The 21,910-nt window shown below is 39.2% G+C and overlaps 1 protein-coding gene across 6 annotated transcripts in view; it reads right to left on the reverse strand.

The window, feature by feature from the left end:
* APBA2 (amyloid beta precursor protein binding family A member 2) overlaps positions 1-20,942 on the reverse strand; it is an 89,955-nt gene extending 69,013 nt beyond the window's left edge. For 5 of the 6 annotated variants that reach the window (XR_010614541.1, XM_065688191.1, XM_065688192.1 and 2 more), the window contains exon 1: positions 20,845-20,942. The gene's annotated coding sequence lies outside the window, so the exon portion shown is untranslated. Of the gene's footprint in view, positions 1-5,014; positions 5,036-20,844 lie in introns of those variants that run through there. The other variant, XM_065688193.1, reaches the window with a different exon arrangement.
* Between the last annotated feature and the right edge of the window lie 968 nt (positions 20,943-21,910).

Here is a 21,910-nt window from a genome sequence, read left to right on the forward strand (position 1 = left end):
TCATGTAAAGAGCTAAATGCCTTAAGTACTGTCATGTTATCTTCAAGAAAGTATTTAATGATGTCTCCAATAAGCAGAGATATGTACTCTTCGTTATAAACTAGACAGGCTCTACCTTAATTATATGTAGGCTGGGGATAATGCACATAATGCAATGTGAAGACATCTTTTCACCCTCTGTCCAGTTACAGAATTTTAAATGATGCTTCCTCTGTAGTCCAAAGCTACATTATAAATTGCACATTAATTATTCTTCCTTACAATGCTCTGTTTTTGGCAGTAACTAAAACCTCCCTCAGAGTAATTCTCTACGAACCACTAAAATCACATGCTAGTAAATTACTTGTCTGTGTACATATAAAATCTAAATTATAAAAACATATGTTTGACAGTGCTTATTTATTTTTACTTGACATGAACTATTTTATGCCAGCTTAAATTCAAAAGATTTTTTTCTTCAAGAAAGAGCTGAAGTCTTGTAATTATTACTTTAAAACTTTGTTCAGCTCCTTTATGTAAAACCAGACAGATTTCATTCAGTTACTCAGATCTGGGACATGAACAGACTTCTTGCTTGTGCCAGCAATTTAACATCAACTTGTTTCTCTGATTTCTGAAGAAACTGTTTGGAGAAACTCAGAATACCAGACTGGCTTAATTTATATGCTATATTCAAATACATGATGATTTCAATGAAGTACTGCACTCCGAGGTCCCAGATGCCAAATAAAACAGAATATCAACATTTTGCTTGTGCAAAATGGAAGTATTCTCTGATAGGTTTTGGGTTTTGGTGGTGCTGTGTTTGGTTTTTTTAGTTGATTGTTGGTGTTTGGGGGTTTGTTGTTGTTTTTTGGTTGGGGGGGGTTTATTAGGGAAAAAAAGGATAAAATGTTCAGATAAGAGAAAGTGAAGATAATTTTGCAACAGTGCTGGGGTGATTAATTAACCAGTATGTGTACAGTGCTGTGAAGATGAAGAACCCTTAGTCTAATCATCACCATATGCTTTCATCCATTTCGTTAGCTGTAGCATGGAGAACAAAATCAACAGACTGTACAGTACCAGAGCACTCAGGACTTCAGCAAATAAAACATTTAAAATCTGAAAAGTGAAATAAGACCCCTACAAAAAAAGCTACAGATACATAACACAGTTCCTAGAAAGGGTTTATCTTTATGCCACCATTAGTGTATCTTCCTGGGTGATGAGGAATAATTTTCTCCAAATTATTATTGAAATTCCTGGACTTAATTTGAATTTACAGTGAATGAGTATATAGCTCATTCATTAAGTCTCATAGTAGTTTCTAACCCTAACACTTCCCATACGTCATATAAATGTCAGTAAGTAAATGATCCCTTTGTACATTATGTGGAAAACAGATATTAAACTGTAAAATCTCAGATACATGTAATTCTCTGCTATCCATTCTAAGTAGCTCTGAATACATCATCACTTGTTTTGTAGCCTATTAGGATTATGATGAGATGTCTCTCAAAATCCCTTCCAAAATGTTCCTATTTGCCTCTAATCCATATTACTGTAGTCACTGCAGATTTTAAACAGCTAGGCAAAGATAATTCTATTTCATCAGTTCGATTTCAAACCATAATGACAAGAGCTATCTATTCTTACTTATTTCCATTCTCCTCTTCTACTCCTACTGCAAACCAAAAAATATCACTGTAAACTGTGAAGCAGCAGCCTGCGGAACAAATAATGTCTGCAAAAAAAGGACTTAAGCACCTTCTTAAAAGTAAACATTAGTGCTTCAGTAATGAAAAATCCCAATCCTGTAAAACCTTAATTGTGTGAATAGTTTTACTGTTACTATACAAGCAGTAAAACTGAAGGCTCTGAAATGGCTTTGAGGGCTGAGAATTAGCAACTGAACTAGGGCCTAGTCTATCAAACCCAGTGATTTCTATTCTGGAATTGTCAGTTGCCATCCTGAGAAATCCTTTCTTTGCATCCAGAAACACAATTATCTTCTATGCTGTCCATAGGAAATCACTGCATGTCACTTGTTACAAACAGTAAATGAAACACTGGCAAAAATCCTCTATGTTATACCCCAGACTACTCCAGTTTACACTTCATGCAGCATAAAAATGTTGATGCCTTATCACTGTTGTGCAGGTCTGCAGATCTGCATCAGCTTTGATTATGCTGCCTGACAAATGAGAATGCTCTTTCCAATTCTCAACCAGCCTAATAGACTACAACTATACTCTTGCAAAACTGCAGCCTCTAGGCAGCTTATCTTTGTTTCTTCAGGACAAACCTTGTCTAATCAAGATTTTCTTTTTTCCCCTGTACTTTTTCACCTTTCATTTAAGCTCAAGTGAATTTAAGTCTTTTTCTCAAAATTCTTTAGCAGTGAAATCCTGACATGATGCAGAAGAATTAGCTGAATAACCCAGTGAAGACACTTGTTAGCATGACAGCTATTTTGTTTACGTGGAGCACTAAGGTCTCGGTAAATTTAAGGAAGCAGTCTGAGAGAATCTGGTTGAAGAGAGACAAAAATGGAGCATATGTATAAAGCAGCATATTGGGAAAAACCAAGTCAGATAACTATGTAACTATAAAACATATTTGCAACAGCTCAATTAAGAAATTAATGGGTTTTGTGGCATTAGGAAGCAAGGATGACTAAAGAGAAAATGATAGGACACAAAAAGATAAATACGCTATTAAAAACCAGTAGGGCAAAGTACCAATGTGGAAACCAAATAGGAAAAATATATTCCAAAATACAAGCACACACTGCAGACACCTAACTCCTATCTTACTGTAAGATCAAAGTGTACGTTACCAGTGTTTTTAAAATAAAAATACAGTAAACAAAAGGTAGTCAGAATACTGGGAAGAAAAAGATGGTAGCTGTTGTCCACTTTCAAACATTAATGATAATCAAAATGTTCCCATTTCAAAGCAATATGAACAGTTTAAGGTAAAGGGAGAAGCAAAGTCATGTGAAAGATTCCACAGCACTCATCTCTCAGAAAACAACTAAAGGACTCTTCCCATGTAAATGTAAAGTTGCTTCCTTAATAAACATACTAAATGCTGTAGCATTACAGGTGGTCTGAATCCACTGATCAGCACAGTAAACCTAACTGGTGGAACAACAACAAAAGAAAAGCTCAGTGTGCACACTGCTTTGTAAATCAACACCCGCTATGATGTTTCACCCCTCCTGAGATTACATGGGGAATGCCCAGAGCCTCTTCCTTTTCCAATCACTGTTCACCTGGATAAGGTTTCAGTTTAATCCTAAATCACTGAAATCCTAAATAATTTGATACACCGCTTTTTATAACGTTCTTGATATCACTTCTCGCACAGGTAGAAAATTTAAAGAACAGTGCTGACTAAAGATGGTGTCAGTGAAACTGAATTACAGAACTGGGTGTAAAACTCGGGTTTTTTCTGACATGATCACTGTTAGATCTATAGTGTCTGACAGAGGTTTTTAGAATTAACTAACATCCCTGTCCATGCCTCATTCTGAAGCTAACAGCCAACCCTAACTAGTGCTGTCCTTAACGCAACTGTACGTCTTTGCCACAGACGTCAATTAAGGATGACATACTTCACATCAGGCTATATATGGCCCTGTGACACTGCACAAGAATTCATTAGGAACACTGAAAAGTCTGATATTTTTCATTTTAAATTGTTTGAAATAAAACCTAAAACAAGTTTTAATGTGGAGCGGCCATGTTTTCACAAATATGACTGGAGATATACCTGGGGCAGAGATGTTTGAAGGTGAAGAGGCTCAAGAGCATTTCTTTTCCTTGCACACACAGAAATAGAAGAGATTTGTCTGTTCATTTTTTTGTCTGCATGTGCTTAAGAGGCTATATTCTTCTGTTTATCTAGAATTTGTTTTATAGCTATATATCAGGAGATTATAGTAGCTCATTAATATTTCCCTGATGGTATTTTTCTGTAGCATCTTCCCAGGTGGCAAGACCTAATTATTCTTAGATGATCGTTGGATGCAATTGCTCCAAATAGTCACTGACAGCAATCATAGTATTATTTCACATGTGCTTGGGTGCAGTTTCTGGGCTATTTTCTAGTGAAGAATAAATTACAAGTTTGTTTTGTTTTAAATCAGAGAGTTGGAAACAGCATAACAAGTTATGAGCGGTTACAGCAAAAGTCAACTCAAGAATTCTATTTCTCCATGCCAAACCCGAAGATTCCATAAACTCAAATCCTCTATGCCAGTCATAAAAATGTAATTAGCTAAACTAAAAATATGGATACTACTTACCACCGTTCTTAGTTGTTTCTTAAACTGCTAAATTTAACACTACTAAAATAGGTTGTAAAGAGCAATCACTAGTATGTTAATCTTTTGCTTCAGCATACACATGAGTGTTCTGTTCAGCATAATCTCTTGTTTCTCACTGCCAAATGATAAACTACTAGCTACATTCATGGATGGAATATTAATTTATGCAATGCCCTACGGGTACTTCTGTATGTAGTTCAAGATGCCTCATGAACAGATCTCATTTACAGTTTCAGTAGAACTATGAAACAAAACAGAGTAAATCTAGCCAGGAACAGCTGCAACTACATAAAAACTGGAAATACTTGTGTCAGCAGTTTTAGTACGCATGACTGAGAAATACAACAAATTAGACATTGCATGGAAGAATGAATGTCTCTTCTAAATGCACAAAATCAAGTACCTTACCATGCATAGGGTTAGTATTGTGACAAACACTTTGACTTCTTCAAGGTCAAATTTTATTCTCAGAGTACAGCACTCTATGTGTGTTGTGTAATGGGAAAATTTGCTGGTTCTAGAACGTAAGAGGGCTTTTTTCAGTTGCTCTGTCATACCTACTGAAGCTTCCCACTACATGCATGAGGATAGCAGATGGATCCAGAAGTTCTGCCTCTGGCTTTGCCTGTTTCATCATTCCTTACATGCTACAGGCTTCATCTCACAGCATCTTACGGCTTTCTAGTGCATGAAAATTACCTTTGCACAGGTGCAGAAATGATACACAACCGTTTGCCTCTTCCAGAGTCTTCTTTCTGATTTCTCTGCATTTTTCTAGCCTTTGAATGTCAGACAAGACAATATTATTTTTTAATACAGGGGGAAGGAAATTCCATGAAATATTAATAATCTTGTGGCACTTGGCAGTACCAAAATATGGTACTATATTACAAAATTACTGTATAACAGAACATGCATTTCTGATTTAGTAGTACTGAAAACATAGTGAAACTTCAAAGGGGAAATTCTGTCCTCTCTGTTTTTCATAGTCCAAAGAAAACTGAATACAGCATGAGCCCTTGGTAAGACCATGGCAGGGGGGACTGCAGCCACTCGATAAAATGCTAGACTGCATTTTGGTAACTTACAGCATCCCAGACCAGACTGATCAAATCAAGGCACCTAGGTATTTGACTACAAACTGCTTGAGTTTCAAGACTTTCAGCAATTCAGAGTGGCTGTCATAGTACAGGAAATTCAGCATAGGAAAATGCTTGCCAAGAATAGGATGAAAACCACTGAGAAAGAAAAAGGGTTATTTTCTAATTTCTAACATAATATGGTTAATTATTATGAAGCTTTGTCTCATAGGAATGTTAAGAATTTCCTCTCATTCTGAAATCAATCAATGCAACATACATAAAATAATTTCAAGCTTTAATTAAACAGGCAGTGTACTTTGAAAGTAGAATAAAGATTTAGCTAACTCAGACATTTCAAGCAAGACTCACATTTTCATTTCACTGTCTGTTCTTGCATTTCAATGTTTTAAGCATCCTGCTTTATGAGAAGGTTATCACTTATTGCATGGCAAGTCTCAGCTCCTGTTCTCTCTGGACCTGACAGTTCTGTCCCTGGTACAATCTGATAGGAAATACCTAAGCCAACGTGAAGCTTAGCAACAAATAGGGGCAGGGGAAAACAGCTACAAGCACTGACTGCTAGACCTATGCAACTGAAGAATATTGCTTAGAAGGGAAATGGCAGAATCTCATCAGTTGACAGCTTACATCTACGCTACTACAGGGAATAAACTACTTATATAACAAAGCATAGTGCATGGAGCTGCCCTTATAGGAATATGAATAGCTTGCTTGCACAGAGCGTAAGACCTCATAAGCTACTGCAACCAATATACGGTAACTTATCTTGGGCATCATAAGGCTTTGAAGTAAGATTCAATCACATCTTTGTTTACAACCTTTGCCAAGGCTTGGGGTCTCATTAGTTACACAGAGCACAAGTCTGACTTCTTCATTCCAGATGCAGTGTTTATGGAAAGAAAGAGTTTATGTGCTTGTGAGCTTCAGCTGCTGTGCTTTTGGAAGGCTGATAACCAGTTGTATCAGTAGAGGGCACAAGAAAACAGCATTCCTCATCTAACAGGCATAAAACTAAAGGAGAGCTTCCAAGGTGACTCCTCAAAAAAGCCACTAGGTTAGCATTATCTGATATCTAAACTGGACCTATCATATATAAAGCTTATATAATAATAGTTGAATAAAAACTATTAGTTCATTTGAGAGAAAATTCACTATATTAATAACTGCAGAATGTTTCCAACATTCAGCTATCTGAAAACATGAATGTCTGAAGATATGGAATTATAAATTGCAAATGAAAGAACTAGTCCCTAGTGAGATCAGGCAAATGAACAGCATGTTGTTAGATAATAAATCCTAAAGCACAAATAATCTCCTTAAATCTTCATCTGTGAACCCTAACAGTGAATTTACAAAAATATCCATCCCTTACACTCAATAGAAAATAATTTAAGCAAACAAAGGATGAAAACCAGGGTGGCCAATATGCTCTTCACTACTGGCCTATTTGTATACAGCGGACCTTGGTGGAATTTACTTGATCTAGTTGTAAAGAAAAACAGCCCACCGTCCTACAATTTGCAATGCAAATTTAGCACATTATTTAATGACTTTTTAAAAAACCCAATCAGTTATGGATGGATCATCCACAGTAACCAGTATCTTGTAAGTGAGGATATCATCTTTTATCCTAAATTAGGGTAGGTGGAGTTTTACATTTAGGATGTTGTAGTTCCTTTGAACTCTGGTTCTCTGCATGAATGACAGATCTTCCAGTTCCCCAAAAAAATATCAAGCACTTACACAAATGTTTAAATCTTCCACCACAGCTGTAGATGCTCTGTACATCAAAGGACCAGGATCTTAGAATTCTATCAGAAAGAGTTAATTAATAAGGTGCATATTTAGAGAAAGCCTATTCCCAATTCCATTTAAGGATTTATTTCCAAATGTTACTACAATATCATGTTAGGAAAGATACAAATTGGGCTGATGTAGACTGAATTTTCTGAGATGTAAGCTGTCTCTACTACTGTATATCAATGTAAAGAATGATATTTGGACAAAGTCTTCAAGTCAGTCAAAAACACTTGACACAAAATTTGGTACTTAATTTGCCTAATTCATTCTTGCTTGTAACAACCTCTATTTGGTTTTATGTGATTTATCTGTATTTGTGTATTCACATCTTTTTCCCAAATCAATCTCCTTCTATCTTTCCATTTTAAAGGAATCAAATAGTTTCCTGTTATCTGTGGATTCTGGTATAAATATGAAGCAGATGTATGACATTAAGGGCCTTTTTTTCCAGATATCTAGTTGAAAAAACATGGATATATTTATGTATGCACTTACATTTGCATAGATCCAAGTATGTAGCTACATATATATGCAAAGCAGTTAACCTTCTTCACGGTTACTCAGGTATTTCACCAATGACTGCCTATAATTTAGACAGAATATGACAAAGTGCCAATTATGTAAAAGCTTTGAGCAGATAAATTACTACCCTATGTAGATGTCTACCCATGAAACTGCGGTACCAAAGACAGTGATCTTTTATTTTGGAGAATGGAGCTATGTTTTACTTTTCTTTTGTCTCATTCAATATCTTTACTGCCCAAACAGAAGGTATCAAAGCTTTTTTTCTTTTCTGATCCTGACATAAAGAGCAAACAACGTTCATATTTTGGTGAACACACACTTTGAAGTCCCTGCTAATTTCTAAGACATACCACTGTTTCTCTTTGGGGAGCAGTGAACTTGAGTGGAGGGGCAGAGGGACAACAGGTGGGACTTTATGGATTCTGACAGTAATCTTTGGTAAGGAGACAGATCCAAATACCAGTTTTAGGAAAGTCCTGAGGTTTTAGAGAGACAACTCATTACTCAAGTGCTCTGCAAATATTAGTGACTGTTGTAAAAGACCACTCTGTTGTTTGTTAAATAATGAAATCCCTTCATGAATGGTTCAAAATGAAGGGTATAAAATAAAATACAGGGTGAAGCACAATTTTTTTAAAGGATTTCTTATCCTTCAGGATATAAGGGAACATTGCCTTTAAACTCAACAAACAATGCATGTGGATGAAATAAAATATGCGATTAGACTGAAGTTAAAGGATTCTTTGAAAAAATGTGACTTTGGCTATCTTAACTGGCTACTCTAGTTTGAAATCGGTTCTCAGTAAAAGTCAAAAGATGGTTTCAAGAAATCCATACACAAAGTTGAAGTAAAATCCTTAACTGAACAAACTTTTCTGTACTGAAACTGTAGGTATTAATTCTGTTATTTCGAAGGCTCCGCTTAAAGCCTGGAAGTTAGACACCATTAGCTGCATAGGCTCTGATGCACAAGTCTCATCCCATCAGATCCTAATGGCTTATAAAGAACACGGGAGGTATGCGTATGTTGTCTAGTTGAAGAAGTTGTTGAAAATCGAAGAGGAAGGGACTGAATATTTATTAAAGTCTCTGACCATCTTTGGAAAAAGGCATCTCTATATTTTGTGATTTCTGTAGCAGCACAATGGAATCTTCATGATTCAAGTTAAAAAAATGAAATCAAACAAGTCTATTGCTGGGAGATGAAACCTCAGTAGATGCATCATTTCTGAGCATAGTTCCCCATGTAATATCAGCCTACTCAAAGTCTGAGGAAGCATTCATTTTCCCTTAGACCTTCATGATGGTAACTGAAAGTTCAGGGTTACTTAGATCTACAGTTGGCCTGAACAAGAGATCTGCTCCGGACTGCAGTTGGCCTAACTACAGTGTGTAAAACAATAATATCACATGGAAACACATATGTAAAAGAACTATCATATAAAAGGCATTAATCCTGCACTGCAAGGTTGCTGTACCCCAGTATGGGGCAGTATAGAAGACACCTACACTTAGGAAGCTTCATGCTTCATATCTGTCTATTACCTTACTTGTGTCATCTTGGCTATCAAAGGACTAGGGGAATATTAATGAAGTTTTAAAGCTAGATGGATGGATAGATAGATAGGTAGAGAGATATAAAAGCTAGTATGAAAACAAGAATTTCTCCTGAACTTATTTCATAATTCTGTTTTGTTTAATGCATTTAAATAAACAATACATTTCCTAGGTTCTCAACAAATATAGCTCTGTGTTTGGATAATAGTTTCAAGAATTAATGTTTTTCCTATCAAAATGGAATAGTTGTCAGATAACTAAGACATCACATTGGTACGTTATGGGTCAGTCTATTTTGTATTTATCAGTGAATTTTCCAATAGCGTACTCTGCACCTCTTATCATTAAAAGGGCAGGAAGTCGTTACTAAGGCAAGAATGCAAATGGCAATGTGAGTCTTGTTGATACTTATTCTTCAGTGTTTTCATTAATTGTTCATAAATAGATTGGTTCATCTCCAACTGATGCTCAAGACAGTATGTACACAGATTTTGGTATCATGTTTTGAATAAGCAATGTCTTGTCTACAGTTACACATATTTACAGCATGAAGTTTTACAGTTGGCAGAATACGATCCTTAAAGAATACTACATATTATTTAATCATCATGGTCATTGGGAAATTCAAATGTAGACTAATTCCTCCCAAAATTGGAAAAAAAAAAAAAAAAAGCTATTTTTCTATCATTACGTCAATTAGGTTTCATCTTCCAATGGTTAATTGCTATGGTATGAACAACTACACCATGGTAGCCTCCTAGTGTTACAGACTTACAGCTGTATCCTGCTGGGGCTGGTAGGACATTCTGGGAGACTAGAGTACTGCAGGGAAGTTTGTAGCCTGTAGCAAAACTGAAGTCTTGAAATACTACTGAGCTGCACTCAGTTCAAATCAAAGGTTAGCTTCCACTTATATTGCAAAGATATGCCACCATCCCTTAATAATAAAACTTGCTCACAACTATAAAACAGCAACTACCTAACACTGTGCAGACCTTTCCTGGGCTTTCCCAATAGATTTTGGCTGGCACTTAGAAGGCTCCCCTGCAGGATACAACTTTGTACCATCATCTGTAGCACTGAAAGGCTATAATCAGCTTCTGTGCCCTTTGATATCTATCAGGTACATAATATTTTCCTTTCAGTTTTTCATCTTGTATTTGCTGTAGTAACAACTGTCAGCTGCAGAAAATAAATCCTAAATTACAGGTGTTATGGAAAAGTCCATTAACCAATTTTTCATTATGTTAAGTATTCTGCAGGCATTCCTACCACAAAGAGCTTAAAAATCTGTTATTAAGTCTACAGGTGAGAGATGAATGAAGCAGACTTCAGGGAGTTCGCTTAAAAGCCAAACACACTCACACCTTGACACAGTACTGATCAAGAACAACAATGGAAATAGTGTAATAACTGCAAAGTCATCCTTTTATGGTGTCCATGGCAGAGGACACATGCTATTCATATTTCAATAGGCAGATGATTTGATACATTCATTTATAAAGGTAACTATTTTTATTGTCATAGTTTAATCCAGCAAGGTTAAGAGCGAAATTCAACTAAATAGCAAAATCAAATTAAGATTTTTCTAGTGAAGTACGTACAAGCTATTTTAACTGATAACTACAGACATACCTATTATCCCAAGTTTTCAGTAAATGTTTGGTCTGTGTGTTATTAGTTAAATCCAGTAGTTTACACCCTATCTCTACCATAATACAAGGTTATATTGGCTTTGTACTATGTTATTACACTCTTGCAGTATTCTTTTCCTCTATCATACAAATGTAATCAGAAGATACCAAACTGTGGAGTCTATTTACATAGATGAGTGTTTTGAGCAATGGCTGTATACAACTGTCTATGTAAATGCCTATCATAAAGGGGTTCTATATACTTCATTGGCTCATAGGCTATTATAAACTAAAGACTTAATTTTCTTTTTAGCACTTTCATTTCATTCAGGATGCTACTATGTTGTATAGTTAAGTTCCACATCTAAGGTAAACTTCAAACTTTACTATTTAAAAAATCCTGCTTGAATTTCTCCGTTTCTTGTCTTTATGATATGCAAGAGTCTCTACAGTCCTCAGTAGGCACTCAAGGATAGGAAGTCTGGCATGCAGCTCAGCAGGAGAAACCACTCCTGGTATGCCTCACAGGCCTCACAGGATGGTCTAAAGAAGAGATGAAGAGGAAGGACTACTACCCCCAAGTCCAGCAAGTTGCAAGTTGTCAACCAATTAGTTAGGGTCAAGCTCAGTTGTCAGCCCATCAAAGTCACAAGCTCATTTGATCATCTTAAAGTCAATGTGGATTTCCTCCTGTCAAAAGACAAGATTCATTGCTCCAGAGAATGGGGTGGGTAGGAAAATCTGAGTAGCAATATATAGATTTCATGTTTCCCAACCTTGCAATGGTATTTGCAAGTGCTATAGTAGGTTATAACATTACCTTAATCACTACATTAATTTAATTAGGATTATCATTACATAGATGAAAATGTGTACCACCATCAACTATTTAATGATAAAACAGCTGTTTCTGAAACTCCGGATGGCATTTGGCTTGTTTATATTTATTATGAATGGTTGTTAATGCTACGTATTATCTAGAAAGAAAACCAGTAACTCAAGCATGTATCATTCAAAAAGATACTGGTTAATATTAAGGAATTATTTTCCCTGCAACTGCTATGCCACTGCCAGTCAGAAGAATGCCAAAATTATTTAAAGATATCATATTGTCTGCAGATGTTTAAAGTACACATTCACAGTTCCTTTCTTCCTGGAGCCTCTGTTTTTAGTAGAAACTTGAAGCTGCGATTCTCACATGCTAACAGCTGGAGCCTTAACTAAGCCATTAAATATCTTAAGACTCCCAACACTAAAAAGCATTAACAAATCTAAGATAAATCAATGTTGGCTCAAGAATAAGCCAGAGGTTTTACTAATTTGTGATTTAAAACCTCCAAAACAAATATAGAGATAGGAAAAAAAAAAAAAAAAAAAAAGCTGTCACAAAGGGCTAGCAGAGCTGTAATAAAAATGCCTCCCCTGCTCCACTAGTCACTTTTCCCTCAGGCTTTAGGAAGCAAAGCAGAGATTACTAAGGTTCTTTATTATGGTTTTTATAAAGTACTTTTTCATTAAGTAAATCATTTTTGTACCAAACAGTAAGATGTTTGTATGACAGCAAGCAGATCAGCTAACTGTATTCTACTAAATACTGTACAAAGCAAGAACCAGGTTAAGACAGTACTGTGGACAGACCTTTGGGCAGCTATTCCAGAGATCTTAGTATTACTCCTGGTTCAGTCACTCAGCAGGGTGAGTGATTCTAGAAAAGTAATTTCAGTGAGTCCTTACCTGTAAAACAGGGCCATCAAATTTATTTCCAATTAAGAAGTTCAAAAGCTAAATCTTACCTGGCATGATAGTACAAAAGAATTACAGTGCCAATGTATAAATCTCATGCTGTAATAAAACTGACACAAGATTATTGTAGAGTAATATAAATGACACCTTCTGTGCCTTTTACTTTAGACGAAAAACAGAGGGAAATTTCCCCCTACCACTGAAAACACAAAGTAAAATCCTTTATCATTACAAAAAAGAAGAAAAAAAAAAAAGGCAAGTCTTTCATCAAGAAAGCAGGCAGTCATTTACCAGGAATGATGAATTCTGCCACTAACAACCTTCATAATACTGGAATCAGAAATGCAATGCAAATCCATGTTTACTAGGAAGAGTTTCCCTCCAGTGCTCATTTTTATGCCTCTGATGCAGCACTGAGGATGGAATTTCTAGTCACCAGCAGAATTCCTTTCGTTTCTATCATCCAGCATGCAACAGCTCTTATCTCCTGGGCCGTAAAACATCAAATACTTCTACATAATTAAAGCCACACTGATTGACTGGCTAAGAATATCACAGAGATGTTTCTTTTTAAAGCTGCCTTATCTCTAATCAAGAGTTGTCTGCCAGTAACACAAGGTTTTGTGCCTAAAGGATGTTACACACACACACATATGTATATACACACACACATACATATAAAATATAGCATTCCTTTCTCCTCCACAACCCAGCAACAAAAAGAACATGTAATAACTTTGTAGTGTTAAATCAGTCTATGGAGGATGGCAAGAGGCACTTATTCAAGTAGACAAGATGCACATTTTCATTAAGTATTTAAACTTAATTTATATTCCTCACCTGATACAAACCTTTATTGCACTACCAAACAGAACCTTTCCATATTTCATTGGTTTGTTCCTCTCTGAGATTTGTTATTATGGTTTATTTAGGAAAGAAAATCAGTAGAAGCCAAAAATACATAAAATTTGTCACCAATTTTTTATGTCTTGTCAGGTTATTTTATACTTTAATGTAGTATTAACAATTCATGCTTTTTAAATACAAATCTATTAAGGGTTAATTTAAATATCAAGGCAAGTAATTCTGGTAGCATGGCAACATGCTATGCTGCATAGTAAGAGCATAGAACCAAGGCAAGTCTGCTCCTTTCCCAAATGGATCAGTTTAGAAGAGTAAAATCAGAGAATGGTTTGGGTTGGAAGGGACCTTTGTGTTCTTTTGTAATTGCCTTTATGACTATTCCTACATTAGTAGTTGTAGTGGTCTTTGAAACTCAAGACACCACAGCAACCCTGTGAAAACTGATGGCAGGCAGGATGGCCATCCTTAATAGACAGAAAAGCTACAGGTTAGAACAAATAAATGAAAAAAACATATATGCTTAATTACAATGTTTAATGCAAAACTTCATTCCCAGGAGAGATTCAATACAGATATGAGGAGTATAGCTGCTCTGAAGCAATCTTGCTTCTGAACAAGAAACAAGCAATCTGATCTCCATGCACCCTCCCCCATGCATTGAAAAGGCATCTCTCTTGGCTTTTAGAGTACAAGCTTTGAGGCCTACTTTAAGATTTAACTAAACCAAAAGTGTGCACTTGGCCTTGCACTGGAATGATATTTTTGTGGTATCAATGATTCTAGAAAGTAACCTCAGTTTTTTGATGTGATTTCACTCCTGGTGATAGGGGAAAATAGAATAAAATTCTATGTCATTCCAGAACAGAGTCTGGTCTGTGCAACACTTTTTCACTTCAGTTGCTTCCATAATCAGGCACTCAGGAATATATTACCATATAGAACACAGAAAAGCCAAACTTACTTAGCAGTTCTGAGACTCCCTAGAAACACAAACTAGCCACTGAAGTACAGCAGATGATCTTCTGATTTTGAAGGGCACAGTGGGTGACAGGAAGTTCACCCAAGTACCATTGTTTCTGTCAGGTGCATGAAGGCAGTAAGTATGCAGAGGGCTGTGTGGCAATCTTATTTCCTTTATGATTCTTTCTGTCACATAAAAATCAGCTATTTCACTGGACCTGCAGTCTGAATGCCAAACAGAGCTACTCCTCTGGGAGGTTCTTAAAATACTGCTTGGATAGGTGCTGTCCTTGTGGAACTTGAGCTTCTTGCTCTGTTACAGCTTGTGGGGGGGGGGGGGGGGGGAATGCTATTTAGAAATGCTTGTCTAAATGTTTTTGGAATAACGGAACACAAAGAGACAGATATACAGCCTGAATTTTTTGTTTCTTGGTAGTTGTTTATCTTGCTTTGTTGCAGATAAGACACTGATGACTTCATAGTCTTGTGTTTCATGTAATTTGAGGCAGGTATCACCTTGATTTTGAAATCGTAACTAATGTTTTATACAGGCTCCCTATTTCTACCTAAATATTCACTCTTTCGGAGCCTACACTTCCAAATTTCCTGTCACTTCCTCTTCCTCCTCAGGGAATTTTCACATATAGACATACTACAGTCACCACCACCAATACAGATTATCTTGTTTCTTCTCCTCTTTTCCGTCCTTCCTCCCATGTTCTCTTCCTTTCCTATATGCTAGTTTTATTTGTGTAATCAGTTCAGAACTTCTAAAGCAAGTCAGTACCTTAGATCCCTTCCTGAGCTTTCTCCAAGTTTTATTACCAAGTAATAAAACAGCGTCTGCACTGTCACAAATGCTTTGTGACAGCAAGAGCGGGTTCCACCTGTTTTTTGGTGCACTTTGTTTCTTCCTTAGTATGAAATGCTGTAACGACTTAATCTTCCCTGTGATTAAGGATTCTTGGGTGCTACAGGATCACTTCACATGAGACCAGTAGTCTTTTGCATGCAGGAGGTTTATGGAGTACCATCCAGTGGCCCTTAAGAGGTCTGTCCATGTGATTCTCCCACAGATGGGCACAGTATGTATGTGGACAATTGGGGTGACATTGTCACCGCTGTTTCTTGCTAGTCTGTAGAGCAACTAAGGTTTACATCAACTGTTAGAACCTGAAGATATGCAAAGTCTTCTGTATTTATTCCCATACTTCCTTCTTTGGCAGCTGATCCAGAGCAACAGACCACAGAGTAATCCCAGGGGATCATTCTGCTGTCATTCCTAAAAACTCAGCAGAATGAATCTCATTCTATGGACTCAGGCCCTTAACACTTTGAGATGGAATGATAAAAGTCTATACATAAGAATGTGAATTCTCCACCTCTGATTATCTGCCGAAATATGAATTTTCTGTTCAATTTTTACTGGAATTAACTATCTCACTAAATCCCCTAGAGAATACTGCAGTGTCATGCTAAGATAATCACTTGGCTGTCACTCACAACAAATTCAAAGTGGAAAAATGGAAAAGCAGAGATGTCTCTTATACAGTCACTGCAAGAAAAATACCTTACTGGGGAAAATGGAAATGAAACCAGAAGCCTATGCTCCTGTATTAGACAACATCACTTGGCATTCTGGATGACAGTGGTCAACCACTTAGGGTCTGCAAACCCACCAGAACAATGTTACCACTCATGGTTAGTGTTACAAAGCTATTATATTGGGTTGTCAGCTGTTTTGTTTGTTTTAAGAAGATGTTGCTACACTCCTGGCAGTAAAAAGTAACTTGCCTGCTATGACCACATTACAGAATCTTACCAAATCTAACCACTGTCCTCAGGCGAAAGGACATTCTTCAAGGATTGGATCCTTAACACACAAAGATAGATGACACAAAAAAGAAAAACTGGCCTTTCTCTTGTAGAAGCAATTTATGAATGAAACCAGCAGATTTCACTCTTTGAAATGACCAGAGTTACTGTAAAGTTGACTTGGGAAGAGGAGCTTCTGCAAAGGTTGTAGTTGACAAGTGTGCTGGGGTCAGGAGGAAGAAGGAAAGAGGTGGTGTCTCATCAAGTAAAAGGAAAGACAGAAGTCTGGAAATAATGCTAGCTGATGGCATGCCCACAAATATTCCTAACGTCAGTGTACAAAATGAAGTTCTAAAACTACTTCATTCAATTAACAGAATGTAGATATTCAACCTGCCTTTTAAGTAATAAAACAATAGCAAGTTATTCCTGTGTGGCTGAATCTTCATTCCTAAGTCTGTAATTAGAAGAGCTATTTTCTGAAGGAAACATCATCTTAATAGTGAAAACCATCCCAAGACATCTTCTGTGCAGCTTCCACTGGTAGTCCAGGAGGGTATCAGCAGATGTCTGAATTGCAGAAGTACTGCTATTTCAAAATCCTCATTTAGACTCCAAACCTCACACTGATAAAAGCTGACATATTTCTCTATTGCAAGACTTTCCATACACCTTTTTCCCAACTTTCCATTCCTCTTCATTTACTTCTATTTTGAAACAAAATAATCCCTTCCTGCATACTTCAGAATATGCATCTTCAGCAGTATTTCATGCAACCTTATCTGAGAACAATAACACCTTTTCCTTCTTGTCCCTACCTACAGGGCTTCTAGTTCTCCATCTTTTGTGTAGGTGGAAGTACCTATTAATCCCAGAGTTTTCTGTACCAGTCTGCTCAGCTCTAACCTACTCTTCTTTAAGTGCAAGTCACCTTCCTCTGCTGCAGCAGGTGAATGAAGACAGTAAGTACTGCAATGAAAAAGGAAACGAATGTCATGTATTCAAATAAGTGTCTTTACCTACCAGCAGAAACAACTCATTCTGTATGTATTTTTACTAGTTGTGCAAGACCTTTCTTCTAGAAAAAGAGTATCATTAGCCGAGATGAGACTTAAGTTCAGACAAAGCTGAGAACTGGAATGACAGCCTTCTTTTCATGGATGCCATGACTAACCCTAAGAGCTGCATGTTCAGCTCCTGAAGGCAGCATACGCCTAAAACACTGAACGCTGCAAGAAGCACATGGTGGTTTTCATACAGCCCTCATGGGAAAATGGGTCCCCAGAGAGAAAAAAAAAAAAATTAAAAAATCTTGCATTTCAATGTTTTCCCCAGTAGACTGAAAGCATTTGCAAGCATGCAAAGCACTTAGAACGAACCCGGTGATTGCATGTTTTGAGGAGTGACTAAAAACTCATGAATTCTGATTCGGCTTTCAGCTCTTCCTCTTAACTTGTGAAGTGCATGTGACTGCATCAGTGCTTTACTTTCTCCAGCCATAAGAACTGCCATTATGTCTCCTGCAATAATGTTGAAAGGCAACATTATGGAGTGCCAAAAGATATTATGTAGAAAGGTTCTTGATGTCAAACTGTTCTTCCTTTTATCTACATTAAAATAAAAATATTTCAAGCAAATCTCTCTTCCTTGGGAGGCTTATAAAAAGGTATTGACTTGTACCAATAGTAATGTAGTATTACACACGTAACAGAGGCCAGTGTATCATACTGATATTATATTCCATCTTTGCTGTGATGCATGGATTATCCCTAGAATGGAAGCTCTAGTTCATTCTTAAAAAAACACACCTGACTTCTTGAAACACATCTGCTTCTTGCATCACATATGGGTAGGCACAAACATACAACTGTTCATAGGACTGCAGAATAATTCAGGTTGGAAAGAATGTCAGACGTCTCTTACCCAATATCCTGCTCAAACCAGGGTCATCAGTGGGGCCTGATCAAGTTACTCAGAGCATTATCTTGTCTGGCCTAAAACATTCAAATTTTCTTTGTACCAGGGGAGCCAAAACTGGGCACAGTACTATATTTGGGGTCTACTGAATGATGACTTGAGGAGGATAATTACTGCCCTTGATCTACTGGCTGCATTCTTGTTCATACAGACTAAGATTCTCCTGCCTATCTTTGTTGCCAGGGTACATGGCCGGTTTACATGCAGCTTACTTTCTGCCAGGATCTCTGGGCTTTCTTGGCAGGCTGCTCCCCTGCCTCTATGGTTGCAGTGACTTAAAGCATGAAAGCATCACCTTGTTTGTTTAAACAGATTACAAGGGGAATGGGTATAAAAAGTCTGCAAAAGCACTTAAAACCTGATGTGTTGAAAGGCTACAACCAAGGTAAACTGGATGAGGTTTAAATCATGGCATTTTCACAAATTCCTTCTGAGCAAATGTTCTTATCACAACAGCTAGAGAGATGGTAAAATTATGCTTCTTGAAGTGATTTCTCATGTTCATAGCCTTAAGCAAAGGTCACTTTTCAAAGACCTAGTTCTTGTTTAAATTCATGTCCTGTCTCCAACCTGAACTGGCATTGACCAAATAACTGCATAAAAAAGTGCTTTTCGGGATTCCTCCTTAGAATCATAAGACTGACCAAAAGAGCTGAATACCTATGGCCTTTTCAATAACAGTTTTCCTTTAAGATCAGAGAATCAAGGGGAAGCAATAATGCAGCTGCTGATTAGAGGCAACACTGCAATTTTAAAAATAGCTTTAGATATTTACAATTGCATATAAGGGCTAAACTATCAGAGAATTTAGGTTCAGGACGCCTGACAATCAAGGTTTATAAGGACAAGTCTGCAGCCCGAAATCCTGTGAGCCTGAAGTGGAGTATGGACACGGGCTTCACCTTTAGTACTTTAGTGTTCATAGAATGACATATAGAAAGAAAGTTTTTCATCCTTGTCTGTCCCATATGGAAGGGAACATGGGACTATAGAGCTATAAATTGACCTAGGCCGAACCTTATGCTGCAACATAAACTTCAGCCTTATGCTTTCCAACATAGCATAACCAGCATAAACACTGTATTTTTACTTACATAGCAATAAAGGATTACATTGAAATTCCTCTCCTTTAAAATTACCTTTACGTGTAAATACCATTGCTCACACACAGTCAGATAAAACTAAAGTAGCAGTTGTTTCTGTTTTCAGGTCTGCTGGTTAAGCAATGAGCGATTCTTGGGCAACGGGCATAATACATGAAATACCCTTTCTGCAAACAGATTTCCCAGCCCCTTCATGGTGGCCTTGATCAGGTAATACAACTGAAAAACTACTTGCATTTTTGTACCCAAACTGGTCACAGTAATTTAAGACTTCTCTTAAACATGTCTGCAGTGGATGTTATCTCTGCACTATGGATGTTGTATGACCTCTTGCTTTTACTTCTTGTATGCCCTCACTATCATGCAACAGCCATCATCAAAATGACATTGAGGATGCAAAGTACGTAAATCTGAAAGCACAGGCTGCTAGTTGAGGCAGAATAAGCCAGCATTTGCAGCTCCAAACGCAGTATTCCCTTCCCCTTCCCCACCCCCATGCCTTTTGTTATGGCAATACAAACCCCCCCACATATTCAAAAGCTGTTCAAAGAGGGTAAAACAGACCAAGCTATTGTGTCTCATGCTACCTTATCCCAACAAAAATCAAGTATTCTTAACTGAGCAGCTTTTTCCCTCTGGATCTCATGATGAAGGGAATGGGAAAAAGAGTGGATCAAAAGCTCTGATTCATTTGCTACACTGGAGGCATGAAATCAGAAACATATGCAAACTCTTGGCGGTGCTGCATTAGGCGAGGGCTCCTCTCGCATTTATTTTGAATCTATTAACGCAAACAGACTCTTAAGCCTCCCGCCCTCCCACAGAACACCGGCATTGTGCACGCGTTGCATGGTCGGTCCCTGCATTACCGAGGACAGGCGCTGAGGCAGGGCCGAGGTGAGGCGGTCGGGATGGCGGGCAGGGCCGATGGCGAGCCGGCGGCGGAGGCGCCCGCCGCCCTCAGCGGCAGCCCGGCTCCGGTGGTCGCTGCCAGCTCCCCAGCGGCTGACAGGAGGCGGTGCCGCCCCGCCGGAGCAGACAGAGCAGCAGCTCCGCGACAGCGGGGACGTGTGGGCGTGCGGTACCCTGTGCGCCTGAGCCCCACCACCACCGACCGCGACCACCCCGGCGGCGCCGCCATGCCGGAGGGGCTCTCGTTCACCCCGACCCCCGTACCCTTGCGGGCCGCTCGGTTGCCAAGGGACGTGGATGGGGATGGAGGTGCGGCAGCGGCGAGTACAGCCTCTCGTGGCGGGCAGCCCCCAGACCCGATTTCGAGGGGAGCAACGCCAGCTCCCGTGACGCCCCCTCAGCGCCGGCCCGGCCACAAGGGCTCCCCGCGCCCCTGAGGGGACCTGCAGCGATGCTGCCGCCCCACCCCCGGCAGAGCCGCCGGTCCCCCGACGGCACTGGCCGCCGGTGCCCTGGCCTGCGTCCCCGCTCCTTACCCCTGCTGGTGGCGGTGGAGCCGGTGCCCAGCCCTGAGGCGCCGCGGCGGGGATGAGGGGGCAGCTGCAATCGGTCTTTTGTGTGCCTGCCTCAGCACCACACGCCAAGGAGACTGCTGGGCCCGGGAAGCTGCGTGTGAGAATACCGCCGGCAGCCCGGGAACCTGCATGGCGCATAGCCCCACCGCCGCGGCTCCTCGAGGGGCCGTGCTGGCGGGACGCGGCGGGGAGCCCGTCCCTCCCGGCCCGCTGCCCGCACCGCCCGGTTGCTCCTGGCCTGCCTGGCAGGCCCCGTGCTCCGGAGCGCGGGCGTCGCTCCCCGCCCACAGGGTCCTGCTCGGCCTGCGCCCACCGAGGGTGGAAGAGGCAGCGGCAGAACGTGGGGTGCTTGGCAGAGGTGAGGTGATGCCGGGTCCGCCCCGGAGTTTCTCAGGAAACGGCACAAATGTGGGTGGCTCGGTGATGTGGGCTAACCTGTCAGCTATGTTTGCCACGGATACTGCAGGCTGGAGCGCCAGCTTCGTACCTGCCCCGTGAGGAGCTTGCCCAGATACGGGTGCTGAGGAGGCCACCCTGGACGAAGCCTGTACCCCACAGGGGCTCAGCTTCGGTGGTGGGCCACAGTGTGGCTCCTGTGGCTCTTCCACGCCGTTTTCCTGGGGAGTACATTCCTGAATGCCAGCTGTGTGACCGTGCTGGTTAATGACCTCAGGGGCTCCTTGTTGCTTGAGGTGCTTCAGTCCACAAAAAGCAAACTAAACACCAACGTTTTGAACATTACAGCAGAGGACGACGCTGGATTTAGTCGCATTCCATTATATGGCCAGATTTATGAAATCACATAATGATTTTTCTGCACTTGTACAGATAATACATAGATCCCCGCCCAAGATTAAAAGTGGAAGATGGAGTATTTAAAAGTCCACTGAAAAGGGTTTCTCCAAGAACATTTCTTACAGTGAATGATAAGCATAGTTGGTTCCTCAGGCCCTTTATTTATAGAAACTACTAGATCTTTCTATGCAGGTAGTTGATGGTGATTATGTTGTATCTGAAGGAACATATG

This window comes from Lathamus discolor, chromosome 8 (genome assembly GCF_037157495.1).
Source record: "Lathamus discolor isolate bLatDis1 chromosome 8, bLatDis1.hap1, whole genome shotgun sequence".
NCBI lineage: Eukaryota > Metazoa > Chordata > Aves > Psittaciformes > Psittacidae > Lathamus > Lathamus discolor.